General features: G+C 43.7%; 1 protein-coding gene and 1 long non-coding RNA gene across 3 annotated transcripts in view; one reads left to right on the forward strand and one right to left on the reverse strand.

Moving 5' to 3' along the window:
* The window catches only part of zeb1b (zinc finger E-box binding homeobox 1b), a 60329-nt gene that overhangs the window by 27690 nt on the left and 11498 nt on the right, over window positions 1-21141 (reverse strand). The window lies entirely within an intron of this gene.
* On the forward strand, window positions 1873-19795 carry LOC118600225. 2 transcript variants are annotated; one of them, XR_004949821.1, is made up of 4 exons: window positions 1873-2035; window positions 4125-4276; window positions 11991-12221; window positions 18477-19795. It is a non-coding gene; the product is annotated as an uncharacterized LOC118600225 (long non-coding RNA). The 2 variants fall into 2 exon arrangements; XR_004949820.1 differs by lacking the exon at window positions 18477-19795 and having other exon boundaries at window positions 11991-12702.

Below are 21141 nucleotides of genomic sequence, written 5' to 3' on the forward strand. Positions count from 1 at the left end.
CGGAGCTTTAGTCTTCATAATGATGCTCATCAAGGTTCAGCATGTAAACTAATGAGCCCCTCCGATCATTCATCTTCCACCTGATGAGAGCTTTTCAGGATAACAGTGATGCTAATGAAAGGCATTGTAGTCTTAATCTATGTGATGATCTGTGGAGGCGTAAAGGAAGGTAGTGGATGTTAATGAGTGAAGGCAAAGATGAAAAGAATTGCTTCAAAAATGGTAGAAATCTGGTTAGAATGGCCAGACTTCTTGCCATGTGTTTTGTCCAATGACTGTATTAGAGAACATTACAAACAGGAAGTACCCACTAATTCCAAGAAGCCAAAATCCCATAGACTTCTATAGATAAGTTACTCAGTCATTCCCTTTGTCAGAATAACCATATTTGCTCTAGCATGTTATTGCTGATCCTATTTTGTATCAGAGTTTTTCTCTAGTTCTAAATTAACCAGTCAGATGTCTCACTAAAAGTATGTGTCTGACATTGAAACATTTCATTGACAAATTCTCCCCAGCACGCCTTCGAGTGGTAGGGGTTTAGACTTCCAACAAGCTAACTCCTGATTGGTGACAGTGGTTGCCATAGAAAAACGGTGGCTCAGACTGATTTAGATGTTTGGCTTCAATGTGTCAATATCACTATTGTGGCAAAAATAGTGACCAAATTGAGTTAATTTTGTTGGTGGTAAACTATTGTCTATTGGTGACATCACACTCACTCAGTCGAGTTCTCTTATGCTACGGGCATGTTCAAATACACACCAAAGTGTTCACACCCAATACTAGCTCGTGCACTTACTGTTGCTTAGTGTGAATTACTAAATTGGTGCAAATCTTCTAAATCTTGCTCCAGGTTTTTTCCTTTTACAACTCCATTCTAATATATGAAAAACTTGGTGTTATATAACTCTGGCACAAATAGGAATTATATTATATTATTATTATATACAAAATAAGAAAAGTTGTTCATTATGATTGTGTTAAAGCTAAAAAAGATAAATGGGGATATATTTTCCCAAAAAATATGTTCTTCTATATAGTTATTAGAGAGAATTTTTACCAACTATCGCAGTATCGCGATATTATCGATATGTATCGCGTATCGTATCGTATCGTGAGGTACCCAGTGATTCCCAGCCCTAGTCATCCCCCCCTCATTTGTGGGGGTTCAGCAAAAATCTGAACCCAACTTAACAGATAAGCAGCGCTGCAGAGGGCAGATCGTGGAGGTCAAAGGCGATCGTAAAGACTCCGGCGGTCGCACCTGAACTGTAATGCTAGCCGTGTGATTCCAGGGTGACTCGGATCACCGCTCACTGATGATGTCTGGCCTTATCCTGAAAAAACAGCGACTGAACTGACTTTATTTTGTTGGAGCCAGAAGTTAGTCATTTTCTATGGGTGATGTCACACTTACTTGGTCCAGTTCTTTAATACAGTCAGTGAGTGTCTTCTTTGCTTCCCAAGCTCTGCTTTTGTCCTAATTGTGGTGTTGAGCCCCAAATGACCCCCAGTGGTGGGTGCATAGCTTAGTGGTCCTTGTCTCTGACTTGTGAGCATGTTAATGAGCCACACACATCCTGTTTGACTGGACGCAGCAGCTCCAGAGACTGCCGGCGCTCTCTTAGCTCTTCTAAATATGGCCAGGTGGGCTGATAGGACCAGAGGGTGTCTTCACAGCGGAGGCCCGGCCATTAAGTTTATACTGTGATCCTATTGTTTATGTTGGAGGTGAGACAGCACCATCCAAGGTAATAACACCAGCACACCTAAGTGAGAGCGTGTGGTCTCTGTGCTGAGCTGTTAATAGACAGCTTTGGCATGCCGGCCCGGTCCTTATAGTGCTCACATGACTTAAGCTGAGAATTCACAACAGATGGCCTCAACGAACCATCAGATTGTTCCCCTGGTGAACGCAAAAGTAACTCAAAGACCCACTTCCAGCATCACCCAGAGAGGAGGCCTGCAGGTTCTCAAACACTCAGCAGGTCTGCGCTGAGGGGTCCTCGCGGGCCACATGCAGGACAGGCAGGTGAGTGGGGACGATATGCTGCGGGAGGAGGAGGAGGGAGGTGAGGTGAAGAGAGGAAACATCTGCTGTACATTCTGGTAAACCCAGAAAACCTGCAGTCACGCTTCCGGCAGCTACATTCCTTCTGTTCTCTTTCTCTATTCTTCTTTTCGAGTTCCTCACGGTTCATTTGTCGCCGCTTTTCCCGTTTCTCAGTTACGAGCTAACAGGACCGACGACGCTTGTTGCTCTTTTTTAACTGTGCCGGAATTAACCTTGAGCAGAGACACAACACCAAAAAAAAAAAATTACTCACATTTGTAAAAGAGGAACACAAATATTTAGCCAGAACCGAAAACCTTCTGCACACACCTGGGTAAACAGTTGTTTCCCTTTCTGCTCCAGGTTAAGCACAACACATCTGCCGTTGTATAAAGTCAGACAAACACCAACGCAGCTGCTGCGGCATTCGCCGCCTTCAGCTCTTATCAGAGTGTCGCCAAGCGTCCCCGTCACCTCTGCTGTCTGACTCCATTCAGCCCGCGCGCTCACGCTGATGGCTTCTGAAGGCCGGGCGGCACCACAACACGGCTCTTCTCCACTCATTCTGTCTCGGCCTGACATTTTGAGTTATTATTAGAGTCGGTTACATCAGTAGACTTCATTATGCAGCTTGTTTGCTTTTTCTTCTAATCGTAACGGCACGGTCGGGATGGTGGAAACACTGCAGGGCGAGCGTGAACCCAAAGCCACCAGGGCGGGACGATGCAGAGCAGAGGTTATCGCTTGTTATCAACAAGTGGCAGGCTGAACTGTCGGGACAGTTGGGCTGCGAGGGAAGTAATGCAAGAGTGAAAACAGAAATCACTCTAATTGCTTAACGTGACTCACATTTCCACACGGTAGAACTGTGGCTCACCGGTGAGAAAACACACAATGAGCAACAGCATTGTTATCCAACCAGGTTGTGTGGCGCACGTCTATATTAGGTTAGTGTAGCACAGGGCTGTTGCATTTTAGGAGCAGGTGACTGCACATTCCTGCCTGTATTAGGACTGACAATTTACTGTGGAGGAGGACAGAGGAGTTGCACAGGGATATGAAGAGGGAGGCTGGGAGGTGCGGGGCCAAACAATGCTCCATCTAGAAACTTTTCATTAAGCCCTGCTTACCTGCATGCAAACGTCCCTGCATCATCGAGGAGGATTTACAGTCTGAATTTGGTCAAAAGTTTGCGCTTTTTATGCAAAGGTCGCAGGTTGGAAGCAAACTATGTGCAAACAGACCCATAAAAGAGGCAGAAAAGAAAAACGGCGAGATGGAAGGATGGAGAAGGGTGGGAGGAGAGGAGCTGCTAATGGCTTAAAAAGACAAAGCTGGCCTGTCACATGTGATGCTCTTCTTAGCTGATAGCAGCCCCGGGGAGGGAGTGTCACAAACTGTCAGAGATGAGGGAAAGAAAGAGCAGACTAGGAGATGAAAGCTGGAGAAAAGAGACAGTTAAGGTTGAGATAAAGGCGTGCGACAATTAAGGAAATGACAAGAAAGTGTAACAGCAGAGGAGGAAGGGTAAAAATGTGTGCAGGTTTGATGGACGAATCAAACCTGAGATAAAAGATTAAAAACAAGCTGAAAACGCCTACAAGTGCTCTTTTTATGTGTTTATACCTGATTTGACAAAGTTGCAAGTTTTTTTTACAGGGATCAGCAGGTCAGCACACCTCAGTGAAGCCCTCATCTATGCTGACAGCTTAATGTGGCTGCACTAATTCTGACACTCACATGCAAACAAGCGCACAAAGATCGTCCTTTTTTTTTTTTTGTAAATCCTGCGCTTTGTGGCACTTTGACAACAGCTGACAACTCCTGAACGTCAGCGCTGTCACAAGACTCCAGAGGCCAGGCGTCCTGCGCAACCTCTGACACGCAGCGCCGAATCAAACACGGCGCCCCAGGCCGCCGCTCGCCCTGTCACAGTGCCTTCTTGTTACTCATGTGGCGAGCGGAGAGAAAGGGGTTAACGCACTAAACTTAGATCCACAAAAGCTCTTTTGTCACTTGGGTCCAAACCCCCACCACCACCTTTATCAGCCCTTCTTTTCTCCCCCAGGCAAAGTGGCCTTTCCCCGTGTGATCAGACGCCGTCCCCTCCTCTCTGGACTACATCTACCACCATGACCCTGCTGCTAAACCACCATGAGGGGGCGCTGCTGTTGGATGGACTGTTCTGAAGGCAGGAAGGGGTTCCTGTTTGTTCACAGGGTAGGTGATGGTGCTGGGCGATATATCATGTTGGCAATAGAAAAGTGTCTATTGTGCAATTTGCCTTTTATCTTTTTTATTTGTTTATTTTTACAGCTGAACTTTTGCAAAAAACAAAAATGTGTTTCCTACTAAAAAACTTGAAACTGTTGTGGACTTGAAACACATTTTTGTCAATTTTCTTTTCAAAGAATAGCAAAAAATATACTTAATTGTAGTATATCGTGATATATATCGTTATTGTGATATAAAATAATTCATATCGCGATATATAATTTTTTCCCATATCGCCCAGCATTAATAGTCGGTGGTTTGAACCAGGCTTAGGGGGTCGCATGGGCTCGCATGCTGCTACCAGCACAGACTTCCATGACTTCACAGATAAAGGGCACCTGGAAATAAATCTATGATCCACGAACTGTTGAGCTACGTTTACATCGTCCTTGGCAATGTGCGTTCAAGCAATCAATTCCAAAGAAAAATCTATGTAGACACGTGTTTTGAGAATTCTGCGTTCAAAACTGTTGCATTGTAGCATAGCTACGCAAGTTTCTACGATTGGTTTTGGCCTCTACGTACAAAACACATGGCAATTAAAACCATGTTCCCAGTTAAATAAGGTGACCAATCAGGGACTTGGATTTGGTAGATTAGGCCATGGTTCTCAACCGGAGAATGGTAGCTTGCCCTCTCTCGGTGGGTGGAGTGCTCCTGCCTCAGGTGGAGTTCAAATATCTTGTGGTCTTGTTCACAAGTGAGGTAAGATCTGCCACTTTGCAGTTGCTGCACTGGTTCATTGTGGTGAAAAGAAAGCCAAGCCGGAAAGCAAAGCTGTCTCAGACAATCTATCTTCATTTCAGTACTTATGGTCATGAGTTCTGGGTCGTGACCAAAAGAACGAGATCCCGACTACAAGCGACTGAAATGAGTTTTCTCCATAAGGTGGCTGGACGCTCCCTTAGAGATAGGATGAGAAGCTCAGTCATCCGGAGAGAGCTCAATCTAGAGCCACTTCTCCTCCACATTGAGAGGAGCCAGTTGAGGTGGCTCAGGGATCTGGTCTGGAAGTCTCCTGGACGCCTCCCTGGAGAGGTTTTCTGGGCATTTACCACTGGGCAGAGGCCCCGAAAAGACCCAGGACACGCAGGAGAGACTATGTCTCTCACCTCCAGAGGAGCTGAAGGAAGTGGCCGGGGAGAGGGAAGTTTTGCCTCTTTGCTCAAACTGCTGCCCCCCGCGACCCGGATGAGCAGAAGAAGATGGATGGATGGATTTGGTAGTGATGTATGGATGGCATCACTTTTAATTTGTGGAACTGACAACAGTTTGAAAATAGATAATGGAGGAGAAATTGATCATATGGTTTGTGTATATAACACCCAGTCTTTTATATGTAGCATAGAGCTGTGAAAGACAAAGCCTGGAGCAATATCTGCACCGCTTTGGAATTTTGCACCAAGCCTCTTCCAACTGTAGGTGGCGCACATGCGCTAATAAACAGTAGAAAAAGAAGAAGTAGAAACCCCTCCCTACTAGTCCAATGTGAACACCATGGCCTAAATCCATATTTAAGAATGAGCGTCACACTCCCGGTGTGTCCTTAGCTTTCGAGGTTATGTGTAAAACAGGAAGTGGAGCACTGATGTGTTGTAGGGGCTCTTCTCGTCCATTACGCCCATCGGTGCAGGGATGGTGCGTGGGCTGCTGCCAGCCCAGGGAAACCATTAGTTGACTGTGTCAGAATTTAAATGGGAGTATTGACAGTCCAGCTGGGCCGATCAATAGGCACAGATCTCTCATTCCTCTTTGGCATCTGTGTAAATGGGCCTGCAGTCAAACACTGGCCTTGTTCTCTCCACTGTACAGAGAAAAATGAGGTGTTGCTTCTGAAAGGACGGAGGAAATAGGGGGAGCCAAAAGGAAAAAAAAAGAATGATCACATTTATTTAAGAGGAAAATGTCGTTGTGGCGCTTTTAACTAGTTGTTGGTTTGATTCTACTGGCTGTTGTTTCATCCATCTCCTTCAAACGATGCTCTCAGAGGCTAACGGCGCCCAACAAGGGCGGAACCTGGAGGATTTCAGCGATCATTGGGTTGGACTCTCCCAACAGTCCAATGTGATGTCGTCTTCAATGTGAGAGAAAAACAGCCAGCATTTATTGGGTCAGGACTTTTTTCGGGCTAGTTTTGTGGGGAACTCCGGCACTACAGTGAGTACCTCAGGTTCTGGTTCGAGGGGAATTCCATTGGACAGTGCGTGACCCTGAACACTGGCCTTCCTGTTCGTTTGTGGTGGCGTTACTGAAAGTGGAAGAAAGACAGCTCTGTCCAAGGATGAGCTCCCCTCAGCTCAGCCTTGGGCTGTGAGTCATAGTCCTATTTTTTTGTGTATTTCTACTTTGTGTAATCTCGAGAAGACGACATTTCTAGTGTTTGTTTATTTGGTTCCCAACCGTGGAGCAGAAGAAATGCACACAGTTTAAGAGGATTGTCCCTCCCTGCATGCAGTCAGCTTGAGTCGCACTTTGTGATGTGTGCAGATGTTGTCAAAGCGATCGGTGACAGCCTTTTAATAAACTCTAAGCCGCAGAGTGTGTGTGTTTTAACGTGTGTGTGCAGCTTGCTGAAAGGATCTGGGCGTGTGATTGATGCATGCTTAGGCACGGTAAACACACACACACACACAGTGGCAGTGGGTGGAGAGAGGGGTGGTCATATGCAGCTAACATTATTCATCTGGTGCTCATCTGTGAGAGCCCAGCCCTCTCCATACTGATGAGCTAGCCAGAACTATGAGTCATTTTACATACATGACTGCACACACATGAACTGTGAGAGATGAAAATTGAAATTCATATGAGTTGTTCTTGTGTTTCGTCCGACTCCTTACATCTGTTGTTTGTGTGATGTAGAGAAAAAGGAGGACGAAGAAGGCAAAGCAGCGCGAGAGCGGGCAATGAGGAGGAGAGGTTATTTTGGAGTCTCTGAACTGTAATCACCACCTACAGCTGCTTCCTCCCAGGTGTTCCAAGTGGACATGAAGGCAGAAAAGGGGAGGAAGACGAATGCTACGGAGCCTTAGCTTGATAACAATTAGTCTAAATCTCCATTAATCACCGCACGACTAGCCTCGTCTGCATCGTCTCGGACTGTAAAGTGTTTCCACAGGTTTGAGACCGTACAGACAAGGAGGAAGCTTTATCTCAGGAGAAAGAGGAAGTTCAGGAGGACACTCTACCTGCAAAGGAAACAGGATGGCGACTGCTCTCAGAAAAGTTATTCTGGATTGTTGCACAACATGGTCTACTGTTTAACACTGACAGAGTACACCGTAGGTGTGCTTAATGCCACATTAAAGCTGTGGAAGTGTGTAGGTTAACCTAATCATCTAATACTCTTAGTCCATTAGCTGGCTTACTTCATCCCAGCACCATGTAGTAGGATGATGACTTCATCAGTCGGATTGTTCAACATGCTATCCTCATTAACCGTCGTAAGGGAGATCCAAACGTCATGGCACTTAACCCGGGTTCATGTGGGACCCCGAGGAAAACTTCACACTCTGTGTGTTTCTCTCATAAAACCAAGGGATATGTTTGGAGTAGGGCTGCCGAGATTAGTCACCACGATGACTAATAATTTAATAATTGAGTCCTTTTTATTTTTGTTTGTTTTTTATGTCTTTTTTTAAATTTCTGTTATTGTCTTCGATGCACATGTGCAGCAGTGCTAATCCGGGTCAGTAGTGATGTCACAGGGACTTATTGGAAGACTCGGGTATCACAACAACATGCTAACGAAGCTGAAAAGTGGGAAATACTAAAAAATAAATACAGTGTCCAAAGCAATATCTGCAAAGTAGAACTTGATGATGCATGAGCAAGACATGTAGAAATGATAACTTTCCTGGCTATGAGGAAGAGTATCGTACAGTTTGGAATTATTTAGTCAGAGTGCAGAGAAGTTAAGGGCTCAGCTCACATCTATACCACAAAATGCACTTTTGTTATGTCTGAGTCTGTGAGACCAATACTTTATTTTTAGAGTTATGGTAGTCAAAAGAAAGCTCTATTGTTAAAGGGTTAAGGATGTCGATGCTTCAGATAAAGTTATAAGGCAGAGAACAGCATGTCTACCTGCAATGACAACTTTATGTCACTGTTCAGTCAGCATTTGATGGAATATAAACCCAGTTCATATCACTTCAATAAGAAACTGTAAAACAGAGAAGTTTCTGAACAGGGAAGCGGCCAGAGAACACATCCCACAGTGGTTGAGATACATTCCAGGGATATAAAGCTGCCATATTTCTGCATCACTGGTCTGCTGCTGGAATAAAATCCTTCCATATGCAAGAGTTCGGGTGCGTCCCTGTAAGTCATCCGTGGCAGGCTCCCATTATTGTCCAATAAAAGCTGCTGGCGCCTTGTGAGCCATACATGTCACCACCAACACCTCCACTGTCTGCTGCGTTTCCACTGTTTTCTGCACATGGCAGCATAGCGATGAACTGACGAATATCCTTCATGGCGTTAGCAAATTCTCCCACGAACATGGAAACTGCTGTTTCATGTACGGTGTGGGAATTTGCCTTCAAGTCTGAATCTGGTGACATCCTGACATGATGCTTGATGGAGCACTTAACGCCGTTTCTGCTTGACAGATGTTAATCAGTCCACTGACAACAAACTAACTCTCATTCTGACATGCAAAGATACATACCTGACAAAAACTGTCTATCCATTCATGCACATAAAACACTCTGGCAATAATAAGAAGAGCAACGCTGAAAAACAGCCAAAGGTTAAGCGTGCGGCATTGTCATCCTGGTAAAACCGGCGTTTGGAGGCTGTACAAACACAGCCTGGCTGATAAGCACGGCCGTGGCTTCAAAGCCTTCCAGATTACAGATTACCATCAAATCAGCAGCTGCAGAGAAGCTCTGGACAAGCACCTGCTACTTTACAGTAATGCCGCTCATCCACGGGGGCAGCGGCTAACACTGTTTGCCTCATCTGGACCTGCAGAGCTCACTTTAAACGCTCCCTCCTGAACTGATACTCCATCCTCCTCTGCAGGATGTAAAGACCTGATTGAACCACAAATGTCCCTACATTTGGAGGTCAGGACGGTATCCTGACATTCCGATGTAGCTCCATCTCCAACCCGACAGCAACATTATGACATGTCGCAAAAAGGAAGAAAAAAAAAGCCTCCGCATGCATATTTCACTCATGCCCACCCATCTGTTATCTATGAGAGACGAGGTGGGTGCACTCACACAGCAGCCGTTTGTCCTTCTAATGGAGGGGGACGCAGCAAAGAGCAACTCTCATGCTCCTTTAATGGGAATGAATAAAGGATGAGTCCAGGTTCAACACAGGTTAAAATCCTGTTTAGCACCTCTGGCGCGGCGCCGGCTTCTGGAGGCAGGGAGGGCCGGGCCTCGAAGAAGACAGCAGAGGAAGACATCGGAGAGAGCTTTAGCACCAATGAGCCAAGTATGTATGTTAGCTGAACATAACACGTGTGAAAGCATAAAAATAAAACTCACTTCCTCAGAAAAGAATATATACCTATAGTCTGGTGTTGTTTTTCAGGCTGTAAATTCTGGTATTTTTCCAGGTTTTTTGGGTAATTACAGCCAAACATCTGACAAACTGTCAAGTATTCACTCAGTGACAGTTGACTGATGTAGTGATAAACATGTAAAATAGCTTAAAGTCTCACTCCAACTATATTTTATCTAACGTAAAATAATTCCCAGAGGTCCTTTAATTATGATTATAAAAACATGTTATTTTTTTAGACGTAGTTCGCAGAGCGGCAGGAACTCTTAGAACTCTGTCTCTGACCGTTGACAAGGAAGTAACTCTACACTGATATCCCATCATCCCTTTCTTGTTAGCTTATAGCCCCTCACACCCCTAACCTCACATTAGCAGAGCAACAAAATGAGTTAGTATAACTGGAGCTATCCAGCCGTACAGTTCTGAGCCCGCTCAGACAAGACGTTCATGGATTTATTTGTCTGGAAGTGGATGCATCAAATATGAGCTTTTCTCAAACCGTAGGTTTTAATCTGATCCAACACAGTTTGAATAAATGTAAAGTAAATAAATTCAGGCATCAAGGGTTAAAAGTTTTAACAACTTATTTTTTAAGTTATTCAATAAATGTTTGTACAGCCCGCGACCTACGGTGTGTTTTTGGATTTTGGTCCCCTGTGCGATTGAGTTTGACGCCCCTGGTCTATAGCTTACTTGTTATACTTATACTCATGTATATATAATAAAATTAACTTCAAATGTAGTATTTTTGGCTAAGAGATGCAATTATAGAGCATCTTTGAAAGGCTGGGTACCTTTAGAAAATGACACTAACTGTGATAATCAAATTCTATGTTCAATATGGTTATACGTAAGATAAAAGCCATGTTTTCATTTGACGATCTGACAATCAAAGGCTCTTTTATCAAAACTTGTACGTTCAGAGAGTGAACAATGGCTTAACAAAGAGAATACTTTTCGTTTGTGACTGTAACTCCACAGAGTATGTAAGAGGACTCTTTTGAACAGCAGAGAAGCAGAGAAAGCTACTTGTTGACACTGAGTCTGGTTCCACACGCCTCCGCAGACCTCCACTCTTTGATCCACCTTAGAAGAAAATGAAAGGCACTGGTAAAGGGGGAGAAAAAAAAGCAAAACAGGGAGGAACAGCAACCTGGGGGGATGAAATCAGTGGCTTTCGTAGAAAGGAGCCAGTGATCTGAAGGGACGAAGACACAACGAGCCAAATTAGTTTAATTATTTGACTCTAGCTGTGCTGGAGCGTGAGGAGGTGCTGGTGCTCCCTCAGAAGGAGTCAAGATGGCTGCCACCTGGCCTGAGTTAGACAGCATGAGAGTGCTCATGGCAGCATTCTGCGACACCTGTGCTCAACAGTCAGATCACCACATCAAGGATGGGGGGCGGAGCCTAAGGAGTGCCTGAAGAAGCCACAGCCTTTTGTGATGTGTTTTTTTTTTTCTTCTTGTGTGGAACTTTAGGCCACAGCAAAAATGTGAAATTTCTCCAAAGAGTCATAAATTACAGGGAAGGGTGGACGCCAAAAATGGCCCCAAAAAAGTGTTTTGAAGGCGCTAACTGGACTGTGCAGCTTTCCAAACGGCTGGGGTATGTGGGGAGCTGTGGCTGATGGCTGGTGCCATGTGACATGGTGTGAGCGCATCTTATTTTAGAGTGAGAGGTTGAGATAAGGCGTTAAAAGGAGGGACAGGAATGCTGAGCTGTCCTTCCCAGTCTCACTTCAGGGTGGATGTCAGTCCACACCCAGCTTCAGTTCTTTAATTAATGCCAGATAATTGAAAATGTATATTTAAAAGTTGGTCCTGAGCATTCACTGCAGGAACTGTTTCACGTCTTTGAGGGTTCCCAACATCCCGTCAAAAGATCCTCTTCCCGTGAGTCCCACGCAGCGGCCTATTTAGCTGCCATGTTTACATTCCTGTTCAGTCAGCCTCTCCCAGGGGAAGACGGCTGCATCTCGGCCGCTCTCTCTATAAGGGCTCAATCAGTCACACAATGGTTACAACTCCCTGGATCCCCCACAGTTCAAACCTGTGTGATTTGTAAATAAATGAAGAATGGTTCTACGCAAGAGCTTGGAAAACCCTTTCAACGGGGTCTCTCTCTTGTTATGTCTTTGGTGCAGCAGCGACTCTGGGCGTGACTGGATGGAGGACGTCCTGAGGTCCCCGGCACTTCACTGGCCTCATCATTAGACAGGCTGGCTCCTGCGGCCTCCGGCGGAGTGCTGTCTGCACACCCTAATGACCACCGACTCACTCAGCACGCAGCATCGCCACATTAGCCCAGCCCACAACGGCCCCCAAATAAAGAAAGATGAGAGGGAAGCGGGGACGGTCGGCGCCCCCACAGGCTTGTAAGACATCACTCTGGCCCGCGTACACGTTATGTTCTATCTGCTTAATTTCATTATGAACTCTTTGTTGTATAAACCTCGGTGGCTGGCTCAGCAGGTCCAGCCTCTGGGGACATTAGGCTTTAGAAAACACAGAGATTAGGCATGTGTAGGAGTTCTAACACATACATTTAAGCTTCAAATGTGGAATTTTTACTTGTGAGTCCATAAAGACAGTCTATAAAGACCCTTTCTGATCACATTTTGACGTATTTTAAGTCTTCCCAGTGTTTTTTGTTCATGATTATTAGGGGTGTGTTTCTTTCCCTCTCATACGTATCTCGATACATATTTCGATACACGATCCACAAACTTTTTGGCGATACGATGCAGTCCGATTCTTTTACCAAAAATTCTAAAATAGATATTCATTATTTATATGGCATTTTAAGCTATAAATAATAATGTACAGAGAAATGTATTCAGGTATTGACATGGAAGAAACAAGCTTTTGGTTGGACGTCTTTTTGTTTGCATCACATGTATATAAAAAGACAAAGATAGTAATAAAAAAAGCAGAAAGAGAAACTGCAGTTTGTCAGAAATCAATTATTAACTTCATGATTGATTTTATATCTTTTAACCAACATAATCTGTGGTTTTCAAGCAATAATACAGTTGCTTGATCAAGTTTTTATACAAATCTATTTATTTCATCTTGAACTGATTAGGGCTGGGTATTGATAATAATTTCCAGAAACGATTCATATCACAAGAACCTAGATCGATTCAATTACATTTTTTTTTTTTGATCCGTTCAATTCTTCAATTTAATTCAATTTTGAGTTTACACATTGAGACACATTTGTTTTAGAAATACACTAATAATCTGCTGTATGATTTGAATATATTTATATTAATCTGATTCAGTGAAATAATGAGATTGTTAATATCATTCAGTGTTACATGGATTCTCTAAAGCAGAAGTTCTAACAAAAATGTTCAGATCATTAACTTTGCAAACATTGTTCTGCTTCTCCTGGAGGACGTTTAAGTTTGGCCACTTGGTGGCGATCACACTGTAGCATTACACCTTATTTCAGAAGAAAAAGAAAGTATGAGCAAAAAACTGTGTTTTAGACCACAAAAATGGTTACTTTAAAAATATTTCCTTAAAAAAGTTTGGAAAGTTCATACCTGTGAGTTTGTAAAGATGTTCATTTAGTCAGCAATGTATGTTCAGGTCGACCGAGCGTTAGCATTAGCCGTCCTATAGGGAATTCCATTAAACGTTAGCATCATGCTAGCGGACTTTAGCTTTATGTGCTAAATCAATTAATATTTTCATGAATTGATTATTGATCTATTAAGCTTAAATCGATTCAAATCGATTAATCGATTTTATCAACCCAGCCCTATAACTGATACTGCTGTTACTCCCACTGCCCTATAAATTTTGGATACTTATATATCTTTTACACCCCTAATGATTATGACATTTTTAGGCAAAATCTTTATTATTTTCTAGGACATAGCTAGTGAAGCGGTGGGACTTAATTAGAAATTCAGCTCTGAGTTGTGGGTGGGACTATTGGTGTGGAAGTAAGCTTCGGCTGATATCCCATCATTTCTGTATTTACACTCTATCCCACTAGATTCCAGCGTCTCAAAACCCCAAGCTAACATAAGCGGTGCAGCACAAAAATGAGATATATTGGAGCAGTTTTGAACCCGAAATGAGCTCAGAAACAAAGACGTACATGGATCTATTTGTCTTCAAGTGAATGCATCAGATTGTGGCGTAATTTAGTAACGTGTATGCCACACTTTTTTCTGCTCCTGATTCACAACAATTCAAATAAACAAATACTCAGAAATGCAATTTTAAGCTCAATTTTCTTCACATAAATCCTCCTTAATGAGAGAAACGCTACAAGAACACCATCAAAAACACGATTTTCATCAGAGTGGCTCGTTAAAATGATGCGGGCTAACGTGTTTATAGTACAAAGAGAGGAAAAAACACACATCGTTTGCGTGCCTCTGCCGAGCAAAATAACACAGGACTTGCTAAATGAAAGGTCTGCATGGAACCACACAGAGCCCGGTTCAAGAGACAGCCGAGGGTTAACAAGGCCGTAAAACCCACATGATGGCAGGACAGAGCGCTACTCTGTGCTCAGCTGACCACGGGGGGTAGGAGGAAGCGAAACTGTGGGATGGAGACAGGGAGAGGTTTTGTGTAGTCGTTCAAACAGAAAATTAAAAAAAAGGAGAAAGACGAAGGGTTTGGTGTGAAACAGGTGCACAGGTCATGTCGCGGGACGGCAGCTGAGAAGAAAACACAGCGAGCGAAGGCAGTATCAGCCAGAAATACTTGGTACGAACGAGTCAATGCTGCATATTGATTACCTGCACTCGGGGTTTATGCAACATCCCCTCTGGAGTGTGGTGAAATCGCAGCGCCGGGTTTACGCCTGCCATGCAAACGAGCAAAGTCAACTCTTTGTGTGTGTCACGGGGGTCCTTAAATCAAATGGGACAATGTGAACTAATGGCCTGGAAACTAACAGTACTCAGACCCTCACGCAGAGACAGATGCAGAGGGGGGGGGGCGTAAAGGAGGCCAAAAGTCGTGTTAAAAGTCTGAGGAGGCCTTGACCGGGGAGGTGACCTGAGGAACAGGTATCCTGCCGCCATTAGCCTGCATGAAGAAGAGGAGTGAGGTGCACCTGTCTTCATCGCCTTCATCGCCCCTCTCACAGTCCACCCCCCACCCCTCCGTATCTCTCTTGAAACCTAAATGCAGGATCATTTCCACCGGGACCCCGATGGGAGCTCAGAGACGGCCGTGCTTAATCGATAGTGCCAGGTTGCCAAGGCAACGTTGATTTCCTGTCTAAGTTTTCGCCGAGCGCCAGTGATTGCGCCGGGTGTCCGTTGCACCTGCCGCCCGCGCCCCCCCCACCCTTCCCCCCTCCCTCTGCTGCTTCATCCGACTCTCCTTATCCACGTCCACCGTCCAGAAAAGAATAGACGTTCACAATAGACAAAAAAAAAACGGATTACACCCACGAGGTCGGCTTTGAACAATCAGCTGGACTAAAGAGCGCCGTGCCCTATACCCCCCCCTCCCCCCTCCCGTTCATGCAGATGATTTTTAAACAAACCGAAGTGCTCCGTCACTTCCCACAAAGGCAGCGTGTCGCCTATAGCGCCCATCTCTGAGGCGCACCTGGGGAGCGCTACCTCCGAGCTGCTGCCCGCCCCCTGAAATAAATAAATAAATACAGCTAAATAAACAGAATGACACAAGAGGAGTTGACACCTTCAGCTTTCTTTCTTTAATGGAGAAGTCATTAATCGTGTCTGATAACCAGCATGCAGGACAGAGACATGATTAAGTGTCTCGCTCTCCTTTAGCTGGGCGCCTTTGGGGATAAACAACCCAGGCTGTGTGTCTGTGTGTGTCTCTGTGGGACGAATATTAAAGCAGGTAAAGGACACACACTCCCACCACTATCTCCAGGACATCTGTGGGATGCTACACTACACATGTTTTCACTTTTTTCCAGCCAAGGCCTTCAAGTGCATCCATCTGAGACCTCACCGCTCCGCAGAAGTTCACTGCTGGACTTGAGTCGGTTCTTCTTTTTAAAAAGTGAGGGGAAAAAAGCAGAGTTTGAAAGAGACCCACTCGCGGGGGTTTGGCGTTCTTGTTTGAAGAGCTGCAGACGGTTTATACGTCCGTGTTGACATAATGTGACAGCTTCGGTCAGAGCGTCAGCTTTTGAAAGAGCCACAGTATCGAGTCATTTGTCCATTCAATAGTGCATCAGACTAGCACTAATTTGTCAGTGTCACGCATGCTGTAGGATGTAAAGCTATTGACTTTACAACACGACTGTACATGCAGCCGTTATTCTAGAACCAAAGTTGACCTGTCCTTTAGATATGAGCAAAACAGTTGCGTGCATTTATATGTTATCTAATCCAGGAGTCCCCAAACTCTTCCTTGTGAGGGCCACATAGCGGTTTTCCTCTCTGATGTGGGGCTGGGGCCAGTTTGTAGGCTAACAAAAGAAATGTAAAAATCGCTCAAACATTTAAAGTTTTAGAGAAAGTCACACATAACCGGATTAGAGCACAGACTGCAGAAGAGTGGAATAAAAAAATCACACTATGTGGGTCTCAACCAGACTGAAAAAAAAAATCATGCCTCTCTGATGTTCAAGGGGCCGTCCTTGGTCTAATCTGTGTCTCTCTACACTGACAGACTTATTACCAGACTAATTATGCAGCAGTAAATATCAATTCATTTATTTGATTAAATTGCATTGTGCTCTAGGGCTGCCACGATTTTTTAGGCTATTTTGGAGTTTAGCTAAAATTTCAGCATATTTCAGTATATTTTCAGAATCCTCAGCTATTGTCACTAGCATCTTCAGTGGCAAAATTCACCTTACAGCACACTAGCATTATCACATGATCACAGATAATGCTAGTGTGAATATATCTAGAATATATCTAGTTTTTGGTTAGTTTAAAGCTATTGATGGTTAAGATGTGTGCTTTACATCCACATGACCCAATTAGACGACTAATCGGATCAAATAATCTGCGATTAATCGACTACTAAAAATAATGGCTGTAGCAGCCCTAGAGTCCCCAACTCATCGTTTTTTGATGTACTGGCTGTTAACATTAAATCAGGAGCCCCGAACCTCCAGGCCGCGAACCAGTAGCGGTCCGAAGGCCACCGGGCCACAAACAGGCAAAAAATGGATACCCTTAGAACATAATGGATACCTAACCAATACCCTTACTCGGGGCTCCCATGGCAACTATTGCAGCTCCAATCTGAGCACCACTGTCTTTACATAACTTTAAAAGTGCGAGAGGAAATCCCACTGCAGATGATCAAGTTTGACCTCTGCGGTCTGACTCCTGTGGCGCTACGAATCCGTTTCGTTGGGCTCAAATTTTTGCCGGATGCTGCAGCTGAACCACAGCAAATAAGGAGGGATTACTGTAGTAGGGATTACTACATAAATGGTGGATCATCACAAGAACCTACGTGAGTTCGAGTTTTGAGAGGTTGGCAGCAGCCAACCAGTAGCCACCATAAGCCATCTGCCGTAGCTAGATCGCTCCCCCATCGCACCTGAGCTGTAACGCTTACTATGCGAGCTTAGGGTAACCTAAACAACCCATTCCAAGGGTTGGGGACCCATGATTTAATTGAAAACAAAAAGTTGGGGACATCAAAAAGTGACACAGAGGGCACCCGAAACATACATATGGGAGTGAGAATGTGTAGTTTTAATATGTTCTTTTGGCATTTCTCTCATGATGGGGACATATATTAAGAATTTTATGATCACACTTGTATTTCTGAGTATTTCTTTATTTAATTGTTGTGAATCAGGAACAGATGAAACAAAATAGTTATAAAAAGCTTGTAGCATTGATGTAGAAGCTTTAATTCACTGGGCATAAGCTCCCTGCTCCACTCCATTCTGATGTAGACAAATAGATCCATGCATGTCTTTGATTTCTTCATTGGAGCTGGAACCTGGCTCCAAACTGTACGTCTGCATAGTTCTGAAATTGATCACCATTTTTGTTACACCGCTAATCTTTGATTGGGGTTGTGAGCTAACAGGAGAGAGTGTAAACAGATGGATGACTGGAAGTGGGGGCGGGCTTGTTCCACATTAACAGTCCCGGCCACAACTCAGAGGTGAACTTCTAATGAATTCAGAGACTATGACCTAAATAACGGTTTTAATTTTGGCTAAAAATGGCATAATCAAGTTTAAAAAAATCACTGGGAACACTTTTCAAATAGCTCAAAAAGGGTCTGCTAAAAGGTAATTTTAATCAAGTTCAGTTTTATTTTAAAACTGTTTTTGAAAGTATTTAAAAACCAAACGAAGAGAGTCAAATACGTACTACTACTTAAATCTATTAAAATGCTAGTAAATGTTTAAAAAAAGAAGGATTTGTTTAAGCAAATATAAAGCCTTTAATAGAAGACCAATGACATCATACATGTGTTTAAAACCCCTTGATTGGGACGCTTTTGAATCAAAACATTTTTACTCAAAAAACACCCAAAATACCTTCAGTATTCCTTCACATTGATTTACTTTCATAATATGTTCAAGAACATTTTGCAAGCATTAATTTCTTGTAGGTAATGTCAGAGATAATAAATTAATCACTTTTGTCTGTGTTTCCTGAAACAATCTGGTGTCAAACAATGTGGTCAAGGAAAGTGAGCGATGTGTGTCACTGAAGACGCCGGCTGTCGGACTGGATGCAGCTGATCCACGCACACACACAACAGGACGTGACGGCGTGAGAGCCAGAGAGCAAAGATCAGCCTGCACAGAGACGAGGCGCTGAAGCACAGCAATCGTTTAGTCTTACACACACATTAAATCCAATCTGTCTGGACCAGAACCCTAATCCCCTCTCCACGGCCATGCAGACAGCAGACAGTAATCCTCCATATTTGTGTATTAATAGAAACAGCCTCCGAGGGGCCTCTCTATATGTTGTGATGTATGTTTTATTAGTTGGTTAATCTGCTTGTTTATCAGAGGGCTGGTCCGCTCGAACATGGGTTTTAATAAAACACGGGCAGCCTTGACTGAGGGATAAGCTCCCCAAGGACGGCAGGCTCCAATAGACTCATCATCTACAATAAACAGCTTTACATCAACATTATCTGTCACGGGACAATGCAATTATCAGGTGGAATTCAGGCCCCCCGAACAACACGAGGGCCGGATAAAGCTTAACCTAAATATGAGCCTGCTACCTTGGTGCTGGGACACGTGCTTCATTCACCTCTGTGGGCATTTCTGAGGGCGTGCTTCACAATCTCTGAATCTCCTAAGTGCTCTCGTGGACCGGCGGAGGAATGACGGGCGCAGAGGTGAGATTCCTTCCCATCTGAATCACGTCAGCTCACCTCTCGGCTCGTCTAGACGCTGTGTCACTGCCACACCCCGCTGGACATCTGTCCTGATTCAATAGATCTGCCAGACAGCCGTTCGATTAGAAGGGCACCGTTTTAAATTAGCTGTAGAGTCGGGAGTGATGGAGAGGCTGGAAAGCTGAGGAGACAATGTCTCTCAACAACGTGCCAGCCAGCAAAAGCAGTTCCAGATATGACTTTTTCCATGGAGGCATCTCATTCATACGGTTCTGTCTTTGAAACACTGAACTCCAGCCGCTGAGCTTACAGACCCACTCCAATCTTCTTCTGTAGGCCTGGACAATACGTCACAAATTTATCACCATGGAAATATCCAGCACATTCTCACTCCCAAGTCATCGCATTTTGGTTAAAGACCCTTCCACGTCACTTTTTGACGTTTTGGGTGTCCCCAACTCATCGTTTTTTGATGTACTGACTGTTCCCATTAAACCTCTGGGCTGAAAACCAGAATCGGTCCAGTACCCTAACCCAACCAGTGCCGGACCCGACCCGGTACCAGACGTGGTACTGGGTGTGGTACAGAGAGCGAACCGGACGTGGTACCAGCCGCGAACAAGTACCGATTTAGGTTCCAGTACTGGGTTAGGGTACAGGTACTGGACACGTCCCAAAGACCAGTGCGCATCCGGTACTGCTTCTGTTACCGGGTCCCGAGGGTTGTGGGCCCTTGATTTTACGAACAGCCGGCACATCAAAAACCGACGAGTTGGGGACACCCAAAACGGCAAAAAGTGACGGGGAGGAGTCATTAACCAAACGTCAGTATGTGATGACTTGGGGATGAGAATGTGCTGGCAATACACATTTAGAAAAAGACTACTTAAATTACAGTAAATGGTTACCATAAATGCTTAAACATCCAAAAAAAAAATCTTATGGCAGCTTCACGTATTTAACAAATTAAATAGAACCCTTTTCGCATTTGGCCAATCGGATGGACCTCTTTTATGTAGACGTGGGTCATTTGTACTGTTACCACAATTATTTTATTGGTTGACTAATCACAGATTATATTTTCCGATTAGTCGACTAATTGGGTTCATCCGCAAAGTGGACACAAAGCACAAATCTTAACCATCATTAGCTTTAAACAAATAAAAATAAAGACAATTAAGATCATAGATTATTAAACTTTTAATGAATCGTTCACCCTCTGTCCATCATTAGTTTCTGGCATTAAAACAAGATTAAATCAAATGAGGTTGGCATCTGAAACAAGGAACTCACAAAAGATAAAGTTTTGGTCTCACTGACTCGAATATAACATAAGTGCCTTTTTTAATGCTGATCGCTCACAACTTTGTTCAACTTTACTACACTCTGACTACATATAATGTAAAGTAATGACTTATCGACCATTTTAATAGTCGATAAGTCGTCGATTAGTCGACTAACTGTGGCAGCCTTATTCATTTGGAGTATAATTTAAGTTCTGTTGAAGATATTTGAATAAAACTAATGCGGTGAAATGGAAATTATGTATTAGTTGTTTTGCTACATGGTCATGTATTGCGAATCATATCGTCATTGCAATATTTATCACTAATATCGCACATCCTAAGTTTTCTTATCTTACAGCCCTAATCTTTTGATTTATTTTTAAATCGTTCCCAGTGGTCTTTTAATTGTGATTATACAGGTTTAAGCCAAAATGAAGAAGCAAGTCCACCCCTACTTCTCTTAATCTACACATGTCAAAGTCAAGGCCTGAGGGCCGGATTCGGCCCATCACTTATTCTATCCGGCCCTCCAGATCATTTTCTTTTATTTATAAGTTTGACAAATTATATTTTTTATAGAGTGAAATGTTAAAAGCTATTTAAGGCTTAAGCTGATATTCCTGCCTGTTTTTGTTCAAAGTTATGTTAAAAAGTTACATTTTTAAAACTTTAAAAATGTAGTTTTAGAGTGCTCAATAAATGTTTATTC

Source organism: Oryzias melastigma, linkage group LG20 (assembly GCF_002922805.2).
Source record: "Oryzias melastigma strain HK-1 linkage group LG20, ASM292280v2, whole genome shotgun sequence".
Taxonomy (NCBI): Eukaryota; Metazoa; Chordata; class Actinopteri; order Beloniformes; family Adrianichthyidae; genus Oryzias; species Oryzias melastigma.